This window comes from Danio rerio, chromosome 23, assembly GCF_049306965.1.
Source record: "Danio rerio strain Tuebingen ecotype United States chromosome 23, GRCz12tu, whole genome shotgun sequence".
Lineage (NCBI taxonomy): Eukaryota > Metazoa > Chordata > Actinopteri > Cypriniformes > Danionidae > Danio > Danio rerio.
The window spans coordinates 11,316,873-11,339,684 of NC_133198.1; the positions used below are offsets into that span (position 1 = coordinate 11,316,873).

The 22,812-nt window shown below is 41.1% G+C and overlaps 1 protein-coding gene across 3 annotated transcripts in view; it reads right to left on the minus strand.

Annotated features, from left to right (window-relative positions):
- cntn3a.2 (contactin 3a, tandem duplicate 2) overlaps nt 1–22,213 on the minus strand; it is a 212,462-nt gene extending 190,249 nt beyond the window's left edge. For 2 of the 3 annotated variants that reach the window (XR_012399022.1, XM_001340803.10), the window contains exon 1: nt 21,838–22,213. The gene's annotated coding sequence lies outside the window, so the exon portion shown is untranslated. Of the gene's footprint in view, nt 1–12,821; nt 12,995–21,837 lie in introns of those variants that run through there. The other variant, XM_073939892.1, reaches the window with a different exon arrangement.
- Between the last annotated feature and the right edge of the window lie 599 nt (nt 22,214–22,812).

Here is a 22,812-nt window from a genome sequence, read left to right on the forward strand (position 1 = left end):
AACACTGAACAATCTCAGTATATCACTGAATAAATATATCCGTCAGTCCTACTGACCTACTAACACCAGCTGTCAAAACTGACACCCAGCAAATGGAGAGATACAGCGATGAGCACGGCCCGACTTGGAGACACAGTAGTAGTGGCCCTCGCAATATTAATCTCAGGTGGTGACGAGTGAAGCTTTCAGTCTGAAACACAGCGCCATTAATAACAGCCTATCAATTGCTTTCTCTTTTCTCTCCAACCAAAGAGTGGCCTCTACGGGAACCAAAGCACATCATCAAAATAGCAAATGAGGCTGGCAGCTGCGGTGAGGGAACCAATACACAGAGGCGCGAAGATTTGTGATTATCATCATTCACTCTGTCCCTTTGCCTGTAGGCACTTTACATCAAAACAAATGACAACTGCATCTCATTGTGACATGTTAGTTTAAGCAAATGCATAGAAGACAGCTTATCAAAACCATTCCCGACAGAGGAACTGCTGTGAGCTGACGCTGATAGGACAGAGATTTGGGATAAATGTGCAGTCGGAGTAATATTATTGCATTACCGTAATGGCTGAAGTCTGGCTTTTTTTTCTTTTCTTCTGCATGCGATGTTTGCGTTTTTTTTTTTTTTTTAAATGAAAGACAAATGATGAACAGCTCGGTGAGCAGCTGGATTGTGTTTAGCAACAGGTGAGATGACCAATCTAGCAACTGAAAGAAAGCTGATGAATACAACCTGTTTCTATGGACAGCAATTACACAAATTACACAAGAACAGAGATGCAAGAGTTTTGTTTTCATGAATTTCTAAGGCCTCTAAGAGTATGTTTACAAGACAATGATCTACTAAACATGAACTTTTCAAATGGCTCATTAGCCCAGGGTCATTCGAAATATGTTCATCAGCTCACATTTTTGCAAAACGTGAATACATTGCTTCATGTACATTTTGTTGCACATTTCACAAGACAAATCAGCTCGAGGGCGCGCTCTACAAAATAGGACTGGGTGATTAATCGAAAAGTCAAGTAATCGATTTAATTTTTTCCAGGTCATGTTTTTAATTACTTTCCCTGCCATGTTTGGTGTAGAGGAGGAGATTTTTTCAGGAATTCCACGAGATGGGAGTCATCATTGCTATTTATCATGGGATTGGGACGATTTAGGATTAAATATTAACAGGAGTAGATGGGAGCGGGAATCGACCAATAGGAAGATGACAAAAAAAAATAAAAATCACCATTTGTAGTTTGCTTTTAATACGCCTACACTAGGAGGCAATTGGACAGGTTCTTGCACATGCAATGCATGTAAAAGGTAGTCAGAAGCATACAAAGGCAGAACTTATTTGCTTTGTTGCAGTTGCTTTTTTTTAACCAAACCAATATCCGTAATCTGAACCGCTGATCACATGACATACCAAGAATCGTTGTACCTAGGGCTGTGCAATTAATCAAAAATCCGATTTCGATTTCGGCTTTTAACGATTATGAAAAACCATTAATCAAGCTAAATGATTATTCCATGACGTATTGCCCCCTTTCCAGTTGTACACATGTGAAAACTCATGCCTCTGCAAAGCTCAGTTCCAAGTGAAAATGACTAAAAGCACGTGCTGTAATGTAACTTTTGCAGCACGGGATGCGCATCATTCATAATTTTAAAAGCGCAAAAGAGCACGTGCTGTTGTGTGTGTGCGCGCCGTGCTTAGCCTCGGACAGGTAGCGTGTGTGTGTGTGTGTTTGCGCGCGAGCACCGCGCTTAGCCTCGGACAGCAGAGCACACACACATTTAACGCGATCTTAATGTGAGCGCTTTAATGGTCAAATACATGCACATTTGTGTCAGAGCGTGGTGTTTAGTGATTATTTATATTAACCCTCATTTGTGTAATAAACTAACAAGTTGTGAATCAAAAGACACGTGAAAGAGAAACCATATCAGAGCCGCATTATTCTTAAAGTGACAGCGTCCGATATTCCTGCTGCTGCCGACTGTTTTTATTATTAATCAATAATAAAATCAAAAATACAGTGAAGATGCTTAAAGCACAGTTTAAACATAACAGATTTAATAACTCATTTCTAATAGCTGATTTCTTTTATCTTTGCTATGATGACAGTACATTATATTTTACTAGATGTTTTTCGAGATATTAGTATTCAGCTTAAAGTGACATTCAAAGGCTTAATAAGGGTAAATAGACAAGTCATTGTATAACAGTAGTTTCTTCTGCAGACAATCAAACATATATATTGCTTAAAGGGGCTAATAATATTGAGCTATTAAAATAGGTTTCAAAATATTCAAACTTGCTTTTATTCTAGCTGAAATAAAACAAATAAGCCTTTCTCCAGAAGAAAAAAATATTATAGGAAATACTGTAAAAAAAACCTCTGTTAAACATAATTTGGGAAATATTTATAAATAAAAATAAATTCACAGGAGGACGAATAATGATGACTTCAACTGATAATCGTTTATAACAATCATGATTACAGTTATGAACAAAAGAATCGTGATTATGATTTTTCCCACAATCAAGCAACCCTGGTTGTACCCCTACTGAACACATATTTTTACCTTAAATTTTATAATTGCTTCTCTGGAAATATGCTTCACTGCACTCGAACATTTACAGTAGCATTAACAACGTACAAAGTGAACTATAGAGTGACCATGCAGAAAAGTTGTCTATATGGAAATAGATGTATACTGTTCATCTATACTCTAGATCAGGGGTCACCAAACTTGTTCCTGGAGGGCCGGTGTCCTGCAGATTTTAGCTCCAACCCTAATCAAACACACTTGAACAAGCTAATCAAGGTCTTACTAGGTGTACTTGAAACATCTATAGGCAGGTGTGTTGAGGTAAGTTGGAGCTAAATCCTGCAGGGACACCGGCCCTCCAGGACCAGGATTGGTAACCCCTGCTGTAGATGAATTAAATAAGCTAAATTAGCCATAAATAAGCTAAATTGGTGTATGACTAAGGGCGTACTCACACTATGTACAGTTGCCTTAAACCGGGCTTAAGCATGCTTGTCCCCTCTCCGGTCTCCCCTGACGGTCTGCACTAAGAACACTAAGAATAATTAATAAATCCATATGAAACAGTCTCTTAAAAGTCACATCTCGTCTTCAGTTTCGGGCTCAGGCGCACTTTGCATTCACACTACAAGCTTACCGTGCCAAAGCCCAAGTGAACACCTCTTCCAACAGGGCTGAGGCCTGCCAACTGAACCGCGCCTGAGCCAGATTCAGAGCACTCGCACTTCTCAAACGATCCGGGAAACGGGGCTGGGCATGCTTCGGATAGCATAGTGTGAGTATGCCCTGAGTGTGTATGCATGAGTACTGGGTTGCCGCTGTGTAAACATATGCTGGATAAGTTGGCGGTTCATTCCGCTGTAGTGATCCCTGATGAATAAAGGGACTAAGTCATTATCTGTGATTATACATCTCTGTGAATATCATTAGTATGAAGAGGAACAAAAGTTGTTGCCATCATATTGCCTTTGTGTCAAATTGCAGTCAAGCATATGTTTAAGTAGATTTTTGTTGTTTCACTGGATTTTTGTGGTAGACTGGAGCACATAATTCCAGTAAGCCTATAGGTTTTATATACAGACAACAACATGAAAGTAAATAAAAAGAGCACGTTTGGATATTTTTACAGTAGTAATTTTACTAAATATCTTCATAGAACATGATTTTTACTAATATTCTAATGTTTTGTAAAATACTAATAAAATTAGTATTCAATTTTATATATAATTTTGTATGTACAAATATATTTTTGCAATTGCCACATATATACCTGTGCAACATAAGACCAGAGTCACATATGAGGTTACAGTATCCATTAAGTCAGGTTTTTGTCATTTCAGGCTCCCAAAATGTGGTTCTTCTTAACGCAAGAGAAGTTAAAAACATAGACTTTGTTCACAAGCACTCTTGTGACGCGATTATAATGTAATTTTGGCAACATTAGTTTTAATTTAACCTCGTGTAAAAACAGTATCTTTGATTAAACTACCGTAGTAAATTCAAGCGTCAAAACAATCGAAGCAACCATAATCACATTGAACTCTGTGTTGTACACCAATTTTAATCGCAACAAACATGCATAAAACACCTTGAACGCATGTTTATGTACACAGTGACAGCTACATGTTGTTCACACAACTCCATTAATGAACTCCATGACATTATTCTTAAGTTTTCCCTCCTCAGCTGTCAAAACAACTCTATGTGCAGTTTACGCTATGTTAATTCATCCAGACACAGTGCAAAGACACTGATGAAGCACAGTTATTCCAATATTCATAATGGGGCTGAATAACCATTAATGGAAATGTATTTTTTTATGGAAATGTGTCTAGCATCTTATGTAGTTTAAAGCAGTTTCCTGCAAATGCAAGTTATGTGAATAATTTAAAAATAAAGAAAAACAAACACGCTTGTTGCATGTAAACAGAAGTAAGAATGTCTGCTCTTGTCATGTAAACATCTTACTGCTATTAAGTATTTACTAAGATTTTTGGAAAGAGCTGCTTCAGGGGTGAATATATAAACAGAATGTAAATGTTGTGTAAATAAACAACATGAGTACAATTTAGCAGAAAAATTATGTTGTTCACAATTTTACTATATACCCTTTTATCAAGCAAACAGCCATATAAAAATATAGCAATTAAATGCAAATGTCAACCTTGCCATGAAATTTTTTTTTTTTTTTTTTTTATCAAAATACTCAGACTTTTTTCGTCACATACATAACGCATGTTCCCCTTCGGGGGGAACTTCAGCACTATAAGTGGATTTGATTGTAAAATCCACGCATTGGGAGGTTCGGTTCAGAAGCTACTCGTCTGAAAGAGTATTGAACGGGCCAATTAAGAATGAATTGGCAGCGCAAGCCTGCGCAGGTGAGCGGCATAAGCAATCAACTGAGTATATAAGCTCACCTGGCGCCAGCAGACGCTATCCTTTTCGCTTCAGAGACTTTCTGATCGAGTCGATGAGGGTTCCTCCTGCTGTGACCAGCGATTCTGAGCGAACGAGAGCATTCTCCCGGTCCAGAGTGTGTACACGCAGTGGCAGACGGTCGAGCTGGGTTTCTCCCTTGCCTGGCGTTCTTTGGGTCCGGTCCTCCAGAGCGGTGCGTATAAAGTTGCAAACTTCACAGAAAGAGCAACACAGTCGTGCAGCACGTCCTAATCAGGACGGCGCTCCGACTGTGCGTTTCTGGATGCGGTGGTTTCCTGTCCTCGGATGATGGGCGCGGGCACTGTGTTACATGTCTGGGGGTCCAGCATGTTAATGCGCTGCTCGCGGGCAGTTCATGTCGTCATTGCGATGCCATGACTGTTGCGCAAGATCGCGGTTAGCCTTTGCAAAAGGGCGAACCACCCCAGTTGTCCCCTGCTCTGCAGCGGGCACTCGGGCAGATCTGAGGGTTTCAGCGAGAGATAATCCGTCGCCCACGGGCCCGCGGACCTCCCGCTCCTCTAAGCGCTCCATCCAAGCTTCGGGCGGGGGAAGCGATCCGTCTAACAGATGGTAGCCTTTACGCCCGATGACACCGGAGACCAGATGTCCACCGCGGCATCGGAGGGTGGGCTTTCATTGTCCGATGATCCAGACCCGCTCGCCCCCTTCGGGCTGGTGAGCGCTGTCACTACGGATCCTGAAACGGACATGTTAGCCGTGCTTTCCCGGGCTGCTTCGGCCGTGGGTTGGAGATGGTTTATCCCCCAGCTCCGCGGCCGGACCGACTAGAGGGGCGTTCCCTTCTTCCCGGAGGTGCACAGTAGGCTCACGCGGTCTTGTAAAGCACTTTTTTCTGCTCGTGCTGCGTGTTCCTCCACCCTAACCACTCTTGACGGTGAAACAGCCAGGGGGTATGTGGCGTTTCCTCAGGTTGAGTGCGCGATGGCGGTAAATCCGCGCGGCGCCTCTTCTTGGCGGGTTCGCCTCGTCTCCCATCCAAAGCCTGTAAGTTATCTACCTCCCTCGGAGCTAGAGCTTACATAGCTGCGGGCCAGGCTGCTTCCGCCTTGCATGCGATAGCCACCTACCAGCGCTACCAAGCGCAGGCGCTGGCCGAGCTGCACGAGGGTGGGTCCAACCCAGGCTTACGAGCTTCGCACCGCCGCCGACTTAGCTCTTCGGACTACTGAGTCCGCTGCGTGTGCGTTGGGGAGGACGATGTCCACATTAGTGGTCCAGGAGCGCCACCCCTGGCTGATATGCGCAAAGTCGACAAAGTCCGCTTTCTTGACTTCCCCATATCCCCAGCCAGGTTCGGCGACACTGTCTGTGAATTCACCCAGGAATTCAAGGCGGTGAGAGAGCAGTTGGTGGGTGATGTCTTATCGGCGGTCCGTAGCCCGCTCCGCCCGCCGTGCCATTCATACCTGCTCCTCGCCGAAGGCGCCCGCCTACGAGAGCTTCTCCGCCCCCGCACACGCCTCAGGCGAAGCGAGCGCGTCGGGCACCTCGGAAGCAGGCAGCCCCCCTGCCCAGAACGCCGCTAAGTCCGGCAACGGACCGCGAAGCGCCCCTGGGACAGGCCATCTGGAGAAGAGGGAACTTGCTCTTTCCCCGCTGGAGGGCGGGGCCCCATTTCCAACGGCACTTTTTACTGCCATGAAAACATTATGAAAGGGCACTTTTCACTTCCCCAGATGTGACAGCCCGAAATCTGCCAGTCTGGGACGCTATGCTTTCTAGCTTGCAGATTCGGTGCGTTTCGCCAGTGGCTCACGAGCGCTGGGAGGACGGTCTCCTTTCTCCCACCCCTCGAGCCTCCCCTCCGGAGCTCGGGTTTGGAGTGAGAGCAAATATCTCACCTCCAGCTTTTCCGTGGGACCCGCGAGCTTCCCGGATCAGCACACCCACTCCGCGCTGCCCCACTGCTGGTACGTCAGCGATTGTAGCGATGAGTCCATTAGCGAGAGCTCTGCCTGCCTGGTTAGCGCGGGCCAGCTCTTCGCGGTGGCTCATACGCACAATCAGACTCGGCTATGCGATTCAGTTCGCGAAACGGCCCCCCAAGTCACGGGTGTGTATTCACCAGGGTCAGCCCCCTGTCCGCCCCTGTCTTGCGAGAGGAGATTGCTGTCCTCCTGGCGAAGGATGCAATCGAGCCGCTCCCTCCAGCCGAGATGGAGAGCGGGTTTTACAGCCCACGCTTCATCGTGCCCAAAAAGAGCGGTGGGTCACGGCCAATCCTAGATCTGCGCGTTTTGAACCGCTGCCTGCACAAGCTGCCGTTCAGAATGCTCACGCAGAAGCGCATCCTCCGGTGCGTTCGTCCTCTGGGTTGGTCTGCAGCATTAGACCTGATGGACGCGTATTTCCATGTCTCCACTCTTCCTCGCCACCGACAGTTTCTGCGGTTTGCGTTTGAAGGTCGAGCTTGGCAATACAAAGCCCTCCCCTTCGGGCTCTCTCTGTCTCCGCGGGTCCTCACCAAGCCCGCGGAGGGTGCCTCAGCGCCCCTTCGGCTCGCGGGCATCTGCATACTCAATTTCTTTACGACTGGCTGAATTGCCCTCTCTTTTGATTATGCACAGAGTTGATTATGCACAGAGACAAAGTGCTCTGGCACTTCCACCTGTGGGGGTTTCAGGTCAACCGAGAAAAGAGCAAACTCGCCCCCGTGCAGAGGATCTCTTCTCTCGGGCTGGAGCTGGACTCGGTCACCATGGCAGCGCGCCTCTCCGGAGAGCGCGCTCAGCTGATGCTGTACTGTCTGAGAGAGCTCGACAGTAAAATAGTGGTCCCACTGAAACTATTTCAGAGGCTCCTGGGGCATATGGCATCCGCAGCCGCTTCATGCCGCTCGGATTATTCTATATGAGACCACTTCAGCACTGGCTTCACGATCGAGTCCCCAGACGCGCATGGCACGCGCGCGCACACCGAGTCTCTGTTACTGCGCTGTGTCGCCGCGCCCTCAGCCCTTGGAGCGACCCCTCGTTCCTACAGGCCTGGGTGTCTCTAGAACAGGCGTCCAGTCTTGTTGTCGTTTCAGCAGACGCTTCCAACACGGGCTGGGGGGCTGTGCGTTGCGGGCATGCGGCTGCGGACCTGTGGAAAGGTAACCAGTTGCATTGGCATATCGCCTGGAGCTGTTGGCAGTGTTCCTCGCTCTCCACCGTTTTTTTCCGGTGTTGGAGCGGCAACACGTGCTGGTCAGGACGGACAGTACGGCGGCGGTGGCGTATATCAGCCGTGTAGGGGGTATGCGCTCTCGCCGCATGTCTCAGCTCGCCCGCCGTCTGCTCCTCTGGAGTCATCCGCGGCTGAAATCGCTGCACGCCATTCATATTCAGGCAAGCTCAACCGTGCAGCCGATGCGCTCACACGGCAGCCTTGCGTCCTGCAGAATGGAGACTCCACCCCGAGTCTGTTCAGCTGATATGGGCGCGATTCGGGGAAGCCCAGATCGATCTGTTGCTTCCCCCGAGATCGCTCATTGCCAGTTGTTCTTTCCCTGACCGAGTGCTCTCGGCACGGATGCACTGGCTTACAGCTGGCCTCGGGGCACGCGCAATACGCGTTTCCCTCAGTGAGCCTGCTCGCGCAGTTACTGTGCATGGTCAGGGAGGACGAGGAACAGGTTGCTGGTTGCGCCCCTCTGGCTCAACCGGACCTGGATGTCAGAGCTCTCCCTCGCGATAGCCCTCCCCTGGCAGTCCCTTCGAGAGAGCACCTACTCTCTCAGGGACAGGGCACCACCTGGCACCCTCGCTGATCTTTGGAGATTTTTAGACGCGAGGAAGACTTAGGTAACCTCCGATTGCGGTGGCTAATACCGTCACTCGGGCTAGAGCCCCCTCCCCGAGCGCGCCTATGCCCTGACGTGAAGTCTATTCACTGAATGGTGTGTCTCTCGCTGAGAAGACCCCCGTAATTTGCCAGATCAGCGTTGTGCTTTCTTTACGCCGAGAGAAGTTGGAGAGCAGGCTGTCGCCCTCCACACTCAAGGTTACGTGGCTGCCATCTCCGCTCTCATAACGCGGTGGCTGGCAGCACCGTGGGAACGCATAACCTCATCATCCGGTTCCTCAGGGGCGTTAAGCGAATTAATCCACCCCGCCCCCTCTCATGCCCTCTTAGGATCTCGCCCTCGCTACACAAGCCGCGTCAGATCCCTTCGATCCTCGACTCAGTATATTTCTGTCCCTGAAGACAGCTCTGCTGGTCGCGTTGATATCGATTAGAGGGTCGGGGACCCGGAGGCATTTTTCGGTCAGTGACTCGTGCCTGTAATTGGGCTGGCTTCTCTCACGTCCTGAGACCCCGCCCGCGATATGTGCCCAAGGTTCCTACCACTCCGTTTTAATACGAGGTAGTGAGCCTGCAAGCGCTGCCCTCGGAGGAGGCAGACCCAGCCCTTATTTATTGTCCAGTTCGCGTTTTGCGTATTATCCGGACCGCACTCAGAGTTTAGATCATCTGAGCAGCTCTTCGTCTGTTATAGCGGTCGGCAGCAGGGAAGTGCCGTACCGAAATAAGTTCCCACTAGATTGTGGATGCCTTTCTTTCATTATCAGAGCCGAGATGAGCCGCGTCCCCCGAGAGCGCGTGCGCACTCCACTCGGAGCTTCGCATCCTCTCGAGCGCGCGCACGCGGCGCCCCTCTAACAGACATCTGTAGAGCTGCGGGCTGGGTGACACCCAACAAATTTGCAAGGTTTTACAATCTGCGAGTGGAGCCGGTTTCCTCAAGGGTATTAGGTAACCCTTGGTGATTGAGGGAACAATTCGGTAGGGTGTTGAAACACGCTTGCTGCGCCATTTTCCCTAACACGGAGATACGTGCGCCTTTTTATCTGTCAGTAAAGTTCCCCGTCAGGTGAGCCCTGCAGATTCCTCCGTGGCCCCCAGCACTGACTCAGCGGAGGAGTCACTTGCTGGCCCACTACGTTGTAGGTCTGCCCGCTGGTCAGTCCGCGTTTTGGGTAAAGGTGCCTGCTATGTGTGGTCCCCACTAGGCGATCCCATATGCTTATTCAGCCACGGTTAAGTCCCCCCCCCTGGGCGGACCCGTGTCTTCCCTCCCCGCTAACCACTCTTTTGCTATGCGTACTCCCCCTTTTTAGGGCTAGTCCATATGTAAATTCTGCCATCTATCCCCCCTTGGGTAACGGATGGCCTCCGCAGCGTCCTCCCTATCGGGATTGCACGCTTCCCAACGTACTGTCGTATTTTCCTAGAATTATCTAGATGCTCACGACTTCCCAAAAAATATATATAAATCCGTAAAACTTCTGTTGAAGTAGGATAAATTAGGGCCAGGGACACGTTGGAGGACCGCGCCCCCCATGATGTGGGTGCGTCACGCTTGCTTGACTATCTCCTCATCGGGGGTGTTGGTAAGGTGCAGTCATTATGGCGCTTTCAATGGGCTCCCAATGCGTGGATTTTACAATCAAATCCACTTATAGTGCTGAAGTTCCCCCCGAAGGGGAACGTTCGAGGTTACTAAAGTAACCCTTCGTTCCCCGAGGAGGGGAACGGAAGCACTATACTCCGTCGCCATAATGACTGTCCCTTAGCTGTTGAAAGTCTCTTCAGCTTAAAAAGGATAGCGTCTGCTGGCGCCAGGTGAGCTTATATACTCAGTTGATTGCTTATGCCGCTCACCTGCGCAGGCCTGCGCTGCCAATTCATTCTTAATTGGCCCGTTCAATACTCTTTCAGACGAGTAGCTTCTGAACCGAACCTCCCAATGCGTGGATTTTACAATCAAATCCACTTATAGTGCTTCCGTTCCCCTCCTCGGGGAACGAAGGGTTACTTTAGTAACCTCGAACGTTTTTTTTTTTTCCTCATTTAAAATATAAAGAATGCTTTCAGGTTAATATTTTATCTGCTCCTATAACTCTGTGGTTAGTTGTTTTGGAAAATATAAACAGTTGTTTTAATATAATGTAAACATATATATATATATATATATATATATATATGTATACACACACACACACACACACACACACACACACACACACACACACACACACACACACACACATATATATATATATATATATATATATATATATATATATATATATATATATATATATATATATATATATATATAATTTTTTTTTTTTTTACGTTTTTTTGTTTTCACCTAAAAATTCAAATGTACTCACTAACTCACTAATTACTCACTCTCAAGTGGTTCCAAACATTTATGACTTTCTTTCTTCTTTTGAATACAAATGGACAGTGTTGGGGGTAAAATAAAAATCACAAGTTGCATAGCAATATTATTTTTCGAAGTAACAAGTAACACATTAAAAAAATAAGGTAATGAGTTATAAGTTACTTTTTCTTTTTAAATGTAACGTGTTACCTTTTAAGTTTAATTAATAAGCTTTTTAAAAATAAAATGCTGAATTAAAATGAAAGTAGTCACAATGAATCATGCAGTCAATGAGATAATGTGTTCATTATTATGAACGCATCAAAGAAAAGGAAAATGGGATTATAGTCTCAATGGACAGTGATTTTACTCAAGAGAAATAATACTAAACTAGCAAACACATTCCTTTAAACTTCAATAATCTGTACATAGGGCATATACAGTATAACTCTGGGGACAGTAAATTTTAGATAAGGTTATCCTAAAATATTTTTATGTGTTTTTTAAGGGTAAATGAAGATGTAGATGGTACAGTTCATTGTTAATTGCAAAGCTCCTCTGTTAGAAAAGAAAGAAAAAAAAACTAGTTCTGAAAGAAATCAAGCATCAGCCAGGTAATAAAAAGTAATGCAAAAGAAACTCAAAAGTGAAGTAATTACCATAAAAAGTAACTAAACAAAGCAACTAGTTACTTTTTAAGGGAGTAACTCAATATTTTAATGCAGTACTTTGAAAATTAACTTTCTCCAACACTGCAAGTGAACATTTGAAGAATGCTGAAAACTTAACCATTGACATCCATAATAGGAAAACAAATCATATGAAAGATAATGGTTACAGGTTCTCAGCATTCTTCAAAATATCTTCATTTATGTTTAAAAGAAGAAACAAACTCATAAAGTGTGAGTAAATGATGACTAAATCCCAAACCAAACTTGACAGAGGGTTGTGGGCTGAAGGTAAATAAAGCAAACTGCATTTCATTAAAGCTGCATTTAATTTATTTCATTATATTCAAAAATTGATAGCAAACATTAGTTAAATTGCATCACCTTATGCATCATTTACATCTTACAATGAATTTATTACAGTAAAAAGAAATAACTCGTGGTATAACAGGGATATATAAATAAATCCCTGTCATTGTCCCTCTCTTCTCAGATGCGAGAAGTCAAAGGTTACCATGGGCCAACTTTAGCACATGAGCCGTAGTTTGGGCATATCTGGTCTACAATAATAGTCTCTGCTTTCTTCCAACTATGTGCAAGCTGGCATTGCTAACATTTCTAACACACATTTACTAAAACTTTGCTTACACTATGCCATGAAGCCTATTAAAAAGCAGTTAGAATGATCCTATAATTACAGTGACCAAGAGAACATGCAAAACATGCAAACAGAAAACCTCTTCATCAACATGACAGCGCACATGCATGCTAATTCTCACAACACATACAAAAACAAAAACAATAGTGCAGACCACAACAGTAATATGTTGGGGACCCTAAAAAAACTATGAACCTGGCTGCTTCCTGCTTATAGTCAGCAGTTCATTTAACATTAATTGTGCAATGTGTTAGATTATTAGGGTTAAATCGTATAAACAACAAGGAACTGTATGAAAAGGACATCAAAATAAAAAATAAAAAAAACTCACCTTTCAAATATTTGACTTGGAACGGCTGACGTGAAACTTTTCGACACAGTGTCGAGATCCCGAAGCGCAAGTGTTTCGAAACACTGCATCAAAGCATGATCCAAAACACCCAGGTCACGTGACTAAAGTGTTTTAAAAACACCTGGTCACGTGACTAAAGCGATTCAAAGCATGCGAATCTAAAGACCTGGGGCCTCATGTATCAACGCTGTGTACGCACAAAAACTTTGCATACGCCAGGTTTCACGCTCAGAATCGCTCACGTTTGGATTTACTAACGATGAACTGAACGTGGGAATGTGCGCAGCTCCACGCCAGCTTTATTTATACAGCAGTTGTGTTAAATTTCTTTCTACAAAGGGTCTGAGCCTTGCAATGGCAGGTAAATGAGACAGGTTCATCTAGCAGGTATATAAGGTTTCCATACCATACAGTTGACCAGCTAAACATTAAAGCACAATCTGCAGCGGTCGCCTGTTTTCCCAATGTAATCTGAGCTATCTACTGCACGCACATTGCTATCTAAAGATGAATTTGTATGCGTGAATCAGAAACATTTCCATTCAATAAATGTGCAAATAAAATATGATGCACAAACTTATTAATGATTCCTACTTGTCTTTCTCGTGATAAATAGTTGGCAAAATCTGATATGTAGCGGGGGAAAAAGAAGAAAGAGTTCATCAGACGCTGGTTTCAAAACGAGTTCATGCTCGAACGTTTCAAAACATGATGACATGCGTCTTACGAGCTGTGCCACTGAGACTGTTAAAGGTGCTGCAACATTTTACATCTATAAACCACACTATTTCTTTTTTAATTCACTCAGTGCGATGTTCAGACCCAACTGTGTTAACTGCATCAGCTAAACTCTCCCAGTCTATTTTTTTCTTTTGTTGTTAATTCCGGAGAACAAACTTGCAAATAACACCGCTTTTCTCCGGTCTACCTCCGGAAGCAGCACCTCCAGTTCACATTCTGTTCAAAGTTTCTCTTTTTGCTTGCTTTTGCCATTGCTTTTTCGTTGGGTTTTGCCAAAGTAGAGTCATTGGTATATTCATATGGGGGAGGAGGCAGGAAGGGTTTTTGTGCTCGTGCATGTTGCGCTCAGTTTCACGTTCATTCGGACGTACAAAAGAATATGCGTGAGATTCGGCGTACGCAGTGTTTCATACATCTGAATTTTTTTCTGCGTACGCACATTTACAGCTTTGTGCGTACGCAATGTTTTAGTATGATTTCCACGCAAGTCTTTGTACATGAGGCCCCTGGCGAATCTATATTTGAGTGACTGAAAAAAAAATTTGTCTCATATAATCAAGTGGACCGTGCATGTACACGTTGTTACTGTGATTCGAATGGCTTTGGGGTTTGAATCTCGACTTGTACAAATACTCCAAAATCATGATTTTATGTATTTTATTAATGTTACTGTTTTATGGCGTAATCTAGATAGGATACAGCCACGCTATCAATTTACAACTTTTTTGCAACACTGTAAAACAATAATTAATATTTTTACAGTACTGTTATGGTTGGGTTTAGGTAGAAGTTAATAAAATACAATAAATCGGAAATGTAAAAAATTCTTGTTAACTTCCAACCACAACCGTGTCTGATCTAGCAACAACCCTGTTTTATGACCAAAACAAGACTTATTTGTTCACAATAGGGTTGGGAAATGTCAACCAATTTGGCATCGTACAATGTCTAATGTGAAACATCGCGATGGACAATGGCATTGTCGTCATAGGCGGAGGTGAATTTTATTATTTATGAGTAATGAATTAATTCATAACGTTAATTATTTGTAGCCTACCATTTTAACTACCTGACTCGCATAGTCTTTGTTTTACCCATAAACAAATCATAAATAAATAAAGATAAGTTAAACACACACATTACCACCTGTCAATCACTTTTTCCGCGGGACACTTTTTCCGCGGGCACGAATAGGCAGAGTGATCTGTGTCATAATGTGGTCGACAGACTTGGTCGGTAAAAAAGGTGCACAACCAACAGCAACCAGCCAACAGTATCTAAGGTTTTCACTAAAATTACTAAGTACAAGCGTAAAAGTTAAAGATTGAAGCAGTGTACTGACACTGTGACACATTACCAGATTCAAAAGACAGAGTCATTAGACAAGATTAATTAAATATCTTAATTAAATGTCACGTGATGTGTGTTTTCAGTTGTGGGAGGGCTTTTCAGAAATGCCAAGTAAAACACGGTGTGGATGTGGATGATTTTCGTTCTTAAATGCCATTTGCCAAAATGCAGGCTCGGCATCATCTATTGGCCCAACCCTAATTCAGATGTCAGACCAATGTTGAAACAAAACTATACAAGAACAAAGCATTTCAAACTAATATTAAGCATTTCAAAATAGCTGTATCAGCCAGAATTTCGAACCCACTATCAACCTTTACTGCTCCGCTAAATCACTTGAAAGTTAATTGTTACAAAGTGGGGTTTAATACCTCAATTAGCTCAACTGTTCTCTGCTGAAGCTGTTCCAGTGCAATACATACAAAATTACCATGAGGTGTCACTGTAGAGTGAGGTTTCGAAACGTTTTGAAGCTTTAATTCTGTGTTTACACCAGACGTGGAACGAGTGATTTACATGTTAAGTCAATGCAAACGCCCGAATGAATGACACGAATTGCGCAAATGGCGCAAGGCGAGTTGAGCATTTTTCGTGTTTGATGCGATTAACGAGCGTTTCGCACAAATCTCTCGAGTTCGAAAATCTGAACTTCAGCAGACATTAGTTAACCAATCAGAAGCTTGCTCTTGTGGGGGCGTGATTGTGACGTAGAACCTGTTGATGGTGTCCCAGGGAAAATCCTCCAGGTGACACAGACAACAAGTCATCAAACTGGGCTTGGCTCAGTCAGAAGCACCGTTGAAAGCCTCTGTGATCCAGGTTCAGTTTCTGGAGGAGTTTATGAGCTCACAGAGCTGGATGCACCTCTGAAAGCATGTAGTGGACTCAGACACGGTCCTAAACGTATCGACACTGTTTTTCAGCCTTCATAAAGTACATAAACACTGTTATTTTCTTCATAAAATCCATGTTAGCCTTTTAGCAACGAAGCTACAGTCACCGGGCAGACAGAAGCCCTGCCCATCACGCAAATCCGCGTCTGTTTTGAAGTGAATTTGACTCGCGAATGAAGTGGATTTGACGCGCGAATGAATCGGGGTTTGACACGCGAATGAAGCGAGTAAACTCAAATGTTCACGCGGCTATTTACACGCGAAGAGCGCGATTTATCCGCGTGTTCAGCGTCTGGTGTGAACACAGCATAACACTTTTGCTTCAACTGTTTCAGTGTTTCATGAAGCCTCGCTTTGCTCACCACTAGGGATGTCACGATTTTAATCGAAATCGATTTTAGCGATTTTAATCGATGTCATGATTTTAATCGAAATCGATCGAAATTTATGCTTAATTTCGATTATCGAATCAAAAAATAGAGTCGTCGATGCTGCCACGCCCCCATGTCACGTCAGCTTGGCTTGCCAAGCGGGAAAAAAACAGGCTTGTTGAAGTGCTTGTTAAACTGCAGAAGCAGGAGATCCGTCGACAGAACTTAAACCCTCTCCTCATTCAATGAAGTCGCCGGTGTGTAAGCATTTTGGATTTCCAGGGAGTTATGTTGACAACGGTCGTGTTGTCGACAAAAAAAAACAGTTTTGCAAGCTCTGCTATGCACATATTACGTACGGTTCGTCCGATAGACAACACTGGCATCGCGATCCTCTGCCCGCCCCCGTTGCAAATCCGCTCGCAAAAAGTACACACTCAGGCCCTGTTTACACTGTCTTTGTTTTTAAATGGCATTTTAGAACGACAACGATTTGACATCCACAGTGGCGTGTAGCATTTCTGAGCAGCCCTCCTTCCTCTCTACCTCTGAAAATGCACATCACGTGACCACACAGACGCACACACAGCCATGCGCTCGAGACAGCAGATCCAGGCAGTCAGAGGACTGCTTCAATCTTTCACTCACTTGTACTTAGTCATTTTAGCGCACACGTCAGATACTGTTGGCTGGTTCCTGTTGGTTGTGTGTCTTTTTTACCGACGCCATTATAACGACACAGATCACTGCTTATTCACGAGTCCCGCAGAAAAAAGTGATTGACAGGTGGTAATTATGTGTGTATCTTGCCTTTATTAATTTACTGTATGATTTGTTTATGGGTGAAACAATGACTATGCAGGTCAGGTAGTTTAAACGGTAGGCTACAAATAATTAATTGGTCATTAATTAATTAATTATTCATAATCGAAAATCGAATCGTGTCCCAATCCACATACTATCCATCCTAAATAGTATTTGAAAACAGAATTAGTGTGTCCCAAATCGTAGTATGTTGAAAAGAGTATGCCAAAGGTTTCCGGGTGGTTTACTATTTCCGGTCAAAACTTTAAGTGTAGAACCGTCTATACTCTAACTGCTGATTATACCCACAGTGCATTGTGCGTTGGACATTAATTCAATTAGAACTACAAACGAGCGTGAAAAGTGTAAATAAACTAAAAACCTGACGCGTGAAACCAACTGTCAAGTAGACAGCCTTCGGTAAAGATGTTTGTATGACTGTGGATTAATATCTAGCCCAATAAAAAATATTTAAATCTTGTTTTCTGTGTTATATTTCATCTGCAACAACAATACTGAACTTATATAAAAACGTGCCTGGACTTTAACGTATGAATGGATTATTATCCAAAGACCTGAGGAGATTTCTCTGCATGAAAGACTTGTGAATGGCAGATTAACTTGCTGCTGCTTCTCCAATAAGGTAGGAACTTAAAGAAGACAGAAATGTGGATGATGTGTGGATGATTGACAGGGCTCATAACTAAGCAACATAACGATCTGTTAACGAGGAAGTAGTATGTTCCAAAGCTTGCATAATCTTCACACTCAAAAGTATATATTTTTTCTTTACAAAAAAGTACATACTTTTAGGGTGTAGTATAAGTATGCGAATTGGGACGCAGCAATGGTCTTCATCAGGTAAAACAATCCAAATTGGAGTACTTAAAAAATAGTGATACAGCTCCATCAAACCTGCAATCAATCACCCCAATCAGCCAACAAGCCATTAAACAGGTACATACACATACAACAATATATGAGATACATACATACCATTTGTAATCTAACATCTGCACAAATGCTTATTTTTACAGAGTTTGTGCTTGAAATGTTTTCCTAAACGTGGACCATTAAAAAAACTTACTTAAACTCTTAAATAACGGTTTAAACATTCAATTAAACCTATATTTCACACTATGACTTAAGCTTCGCTGATATATAAAGGGGTTAAAGACAGGTTAACTGCATTTTTCTTCCTCCACAACAATATAAAACACTCAAGACTAGATCAGACAAACACATACACAAATAAGAAATAAAAATGTTTAATTCCTTTCAAAAACGACAACATTTTTCTTTATCACCCTCTTATACTGAACTCGTTTAGCTTTCTTTCCACGAACCTCATAATGTTACCATGTCATTTGAACCTCCTTTCTAGGGCTATTAAAGTGGTTTTACTGACAAAAAAATCTACTTTTACACTCAAATGAAGGTACTTATAACCAAGCACATTTTGTGTAAGATAAAATCTAGAGTTTGTTAAAACCATCCATTGAAGAAAAAAGGATTTTTTCTGTCACACTGTGTTGTTAGGTGCTGATGTGTTGTAATTAGAGTAGGCATGTGTTTGTCCTTAATTTATTTGCTCCCTAAAGCCCAAAGTCAGTGGCGCTCATTAGGATAACGAATGGCAGCTCTGGAAAAAGGTCTCAGGACACAGAAATCCTCCAACTCCTACATGACTAGATGCCTAATAAGTCTCATCATGGCTGATGAGGTGTTTTAAGAACAATGTTTTTTGTAGCTGTTTTTTTTTTTTTTTTAGAAATGTTAACCCACAAGGGCACTTATGCTATAAAGGATACCTTGAATTACTTGTTTTTGTGCTGTATATGCTCTTCAAGAGATTATCTGAAACACAATTTAGTGAATAAATTGAGGCGAGCGCACATATGTAAAGCAGGTCATTTGAAGATTCTCTATGGTGTGAATTTTTATGCAAGTTGTCTGAGGCTCTAAGCGTGGCGATGAATGACTTCATTTCACAGCTTCAACATTATTAGAAATCCACAGATTTTTTTTTTTTTACATCACACGTGTGGAATGAAATGAGCAAAAAGTCCTGCATTAAATCTCAATTTAATCTTCTCCTATGTGATGCTGAATGCACTTTTGCGTATATGACCAATAGAGACTTTTTTTTTCCTTCATATGAAATCTGCGACTGTGAGATGAAAGGACACTTGGCACTTAAGCGGTGTGAAAAGTGAGGGACGTTCCTTGACTTCTCTTGACTCGGTGTGATTTCTGCAAGCATCTCATATTGCATGCATACTTCAGATGAATAATTGAAGTGAAATTAAAAACCAAAAGTTCACATTAAAAATGCAAAGCCATATTACAAGTATCATTCTGGAGGAAGTGGTTATACTGGGAGAGAGAGAGAGCATGATATCAGTTCAGCGTGTTACATCATACGAGAAGTAGGAAGACGCTCTTTATGTTGTAGTCTTCATGTTACATGGTTAAAATAAACAACCTAAATGTTTGTTAAGGATAAAGTTACTGTAGAGAAGCTTGTTAAATGAATTTAAGAAAGATATTAGTCTTTCAAGCATTATTATTATGCTTTTTCCATCCTCTCTTTCTTTCTTAAGTAACCATTTAGCTTTCTTTCCACGAACTTCACAAAGCTACAGTGTCCATTTGAACATCCTTTTTGGCAATTAGAGAAGCTATTAAAGTGGTTTTACTGACAAACAAAATACTTTTAGTCAGAAATGGAGGTACTTATAACAAACTATATTACGTAAGGTAATAAACAAAAAATAAATGGAAAATTTAAAAAACATAATATGCATGATAAAAATAGCAAAGTATGCTTGACTACCAGTTGCATGTTAGATAAACTAAAAAAATTCTAAATATAAATATAAAAATATAACAAAATATTAATAAGAACATGTTTATTACATTTGAAGTTTAAAATAAATATTTTTGAATAATATTATTAATTTGACAATCAAGTCAAACTAATTATAACCACTGAAATTACTTAAAAACTATAAAATACAATATTAATAAAATAAATGTGATTTATAATTGAACTGTTTTTGTAGAATATTAGTTTAATGTTATTAAAGCTATTGTGTATCAAATAAAAGATTAAATAATACGTATAATAAATATGAAATATGAGTTAAATAGAACTGAAAAAAATAACAAACAGAAAAAACTTACATCTATATCTTAAATTTATACAACATTAATAATTAAAAAAATAATTATATAAATGTTGCAATACATGTAAAGAAATTAATCATAAAGCGATTACATATTTGACTATTATTAAATACAACTGACAAACAAAATGCCGTCATACATTGAAATGCTCATAATTATCCACATTTTGCATATTTAAATTTTAGATAGGTATGCATCTTTGAATATTAATATTTATATAATATTTGTAATAATGTATTATTTAAAAATAATATTATGCATATAATTAAAACTGTTATATCCAAGAAAATCTAAAACAATAAATGTTATTTTAAATATTAAATATTGTTAGAATAATTTTATCAATCTATTATTTTAAAAAATAATAAAAATGCATATTATTAAAACCATTATATCAAATAAAATATTAAATAATAAATACCTTTTATAATAAATATTATTTTATATATTAGTTAAATTTTTGTTAAATAGTACTGACAAAAAAGTGTCAGAAACAGAAAAACTTGTCTATTTCTTGAATGTGTACTACATTAATTAATTAATAAATAATGAATTATTATATAAATGCTGCAATACATACTATGAATAACATAAAAATAAATAATAGAATTACATATTTGAATGCCACTAAATTAAACTGACAAACAAAATGCCATCATACATTGAAATGCTCATAAATATTCACATTTTGCATATTTAAATGTCAGATAAGTATGCATATTTTGAATATTAATATTTATATAATAATTGTATTAATTTATTATTTAAAAATAATAAAAATGCATATAAATAAAAATATTATATCCAATAAAATATTACACAATAAATATTATTTTAAATATTAAATATTGTTAAATGGAACTTACAAAATTAGTCACAAACAGAAAAACCTGCATCTGTATCTTGAACATATACTACATTATTATTAATAGAAAAATTATTATAAAAATGTTTCAATACATAATATGAATAACATAAAAAACAAGTAATAAAATGATTGCATATTTGAATATTATTAAATACGACTGACAAACAAAATGCCATCATAAATTGAAATGCTCATAATTATCCACATTTTACATATATTTCAGATAAGTATCGTATTTTGAATAACTAATAACTAATAATATATATATATATATATATATATATATATATATATATATATATATATATATATATATATATATATAGATATAGATATATATAGATATAGATATATATATATATACTAAATAGTGTATGTGTATTATTAAAATATTCAATTAAGGTAACAAGGACATTGCAATGCAAAGTGTTTTTTTTTTTTTGGTTCTGAATGTCAGGCTCTCTCCAGGGGTTTTCCTGACACACCAGCAGAGCACCTGTGCATTTCTGCAGGAGATGCGCAGAAGAAGCTTAGCCTGAACTTCCCTGCTGCAGAGCTCCTTCCAAACCCATATCTGTCAAATCAAAGCCCGTCAATCAGACACTCTCTTCCCCAATAAACCGACACGAGCTGACGGGGGGAACTAATATTTGACCTGCTGATTAAAAGCTTCAATCACCTCTAAATTCGATTGCAGGGAAAATGGAAACATGCACATGAAAGCCATGCAAGGTAAAACAACGAGCATGGAGAATAACAAAAAAGAAAATCTACTTTACCTGACTAACGCGTTGTTATTTTCTCCTCTCAGTGCGTGTATGTCTTCAGTCTGCGCTCCACAAGCGGTAAAATGAGAGATGCTGACATCGCAGTCACTGAGATTTCGGGAAAACCATTTTGTCCAAGTCTTTGCTTCCAGAAAAAGAGAGAGAAAGAGAGGGGATGAAGAAAAGCGCAGGCTGTCGCGGGGTTTCGCCCTTTCTCCTTCGGTACTTCACCCCGGAATATAATCCAGTTTGGCTGCCTCTGGGAAACTGCGCTCAAAGGCAGACAGTCCTGCTCCTCCTGTGCCCAGTACACCTCGCCGGATTCACAGCCATTCACTGCGAGAGAGAGACGCTGTATGCGGCCAGATTTCCATTGAGCGTGTCCAGCCAGCTCAGGTCCAGCAGCAGATCAGCAGAATGAAAGAGAGAGAGAGAGAGAGAGAGAGAGAGAGAGAGAGAGAGAGAGAGAGGGAGCGAGCGAGAGAGACTTTATGAGCCGCAGCGCCACCCTCTGACTGAAGAGCAAAACTATGACCACAGGAAAAGGGAATGTTTTTGGCTCCTGTTTCAATTGTGGATGCTTGATGGCTTCGTGAACGATCTATTTTTGAGCTGCGGATGGATAAATGAACAAAGCAACGAATACACTAATTAATCTTTATATTTGATAGAATGATGACTGTGATTTAATAGAAAGGCACAAGAAACAACAATAATAGATAGATAGATAGATAGATAGATAGATAGATAGATAGATAGATAGATAGATAGATAGATAGATAGATAGATAGATAGATAGATAGATAGATAGATAGATAGATAGATAGATAGATAGATAGATAGATAGATAGATAGATAGATAGATGATAGATTTTTAGACAATAATATACATATCCTACATATATTTACATGTATAGATGGATAGATATGGATAGATAATTATTTCTGTAACATTAAGACAAAGAAGTGCATGCCATGTTGCCTCTC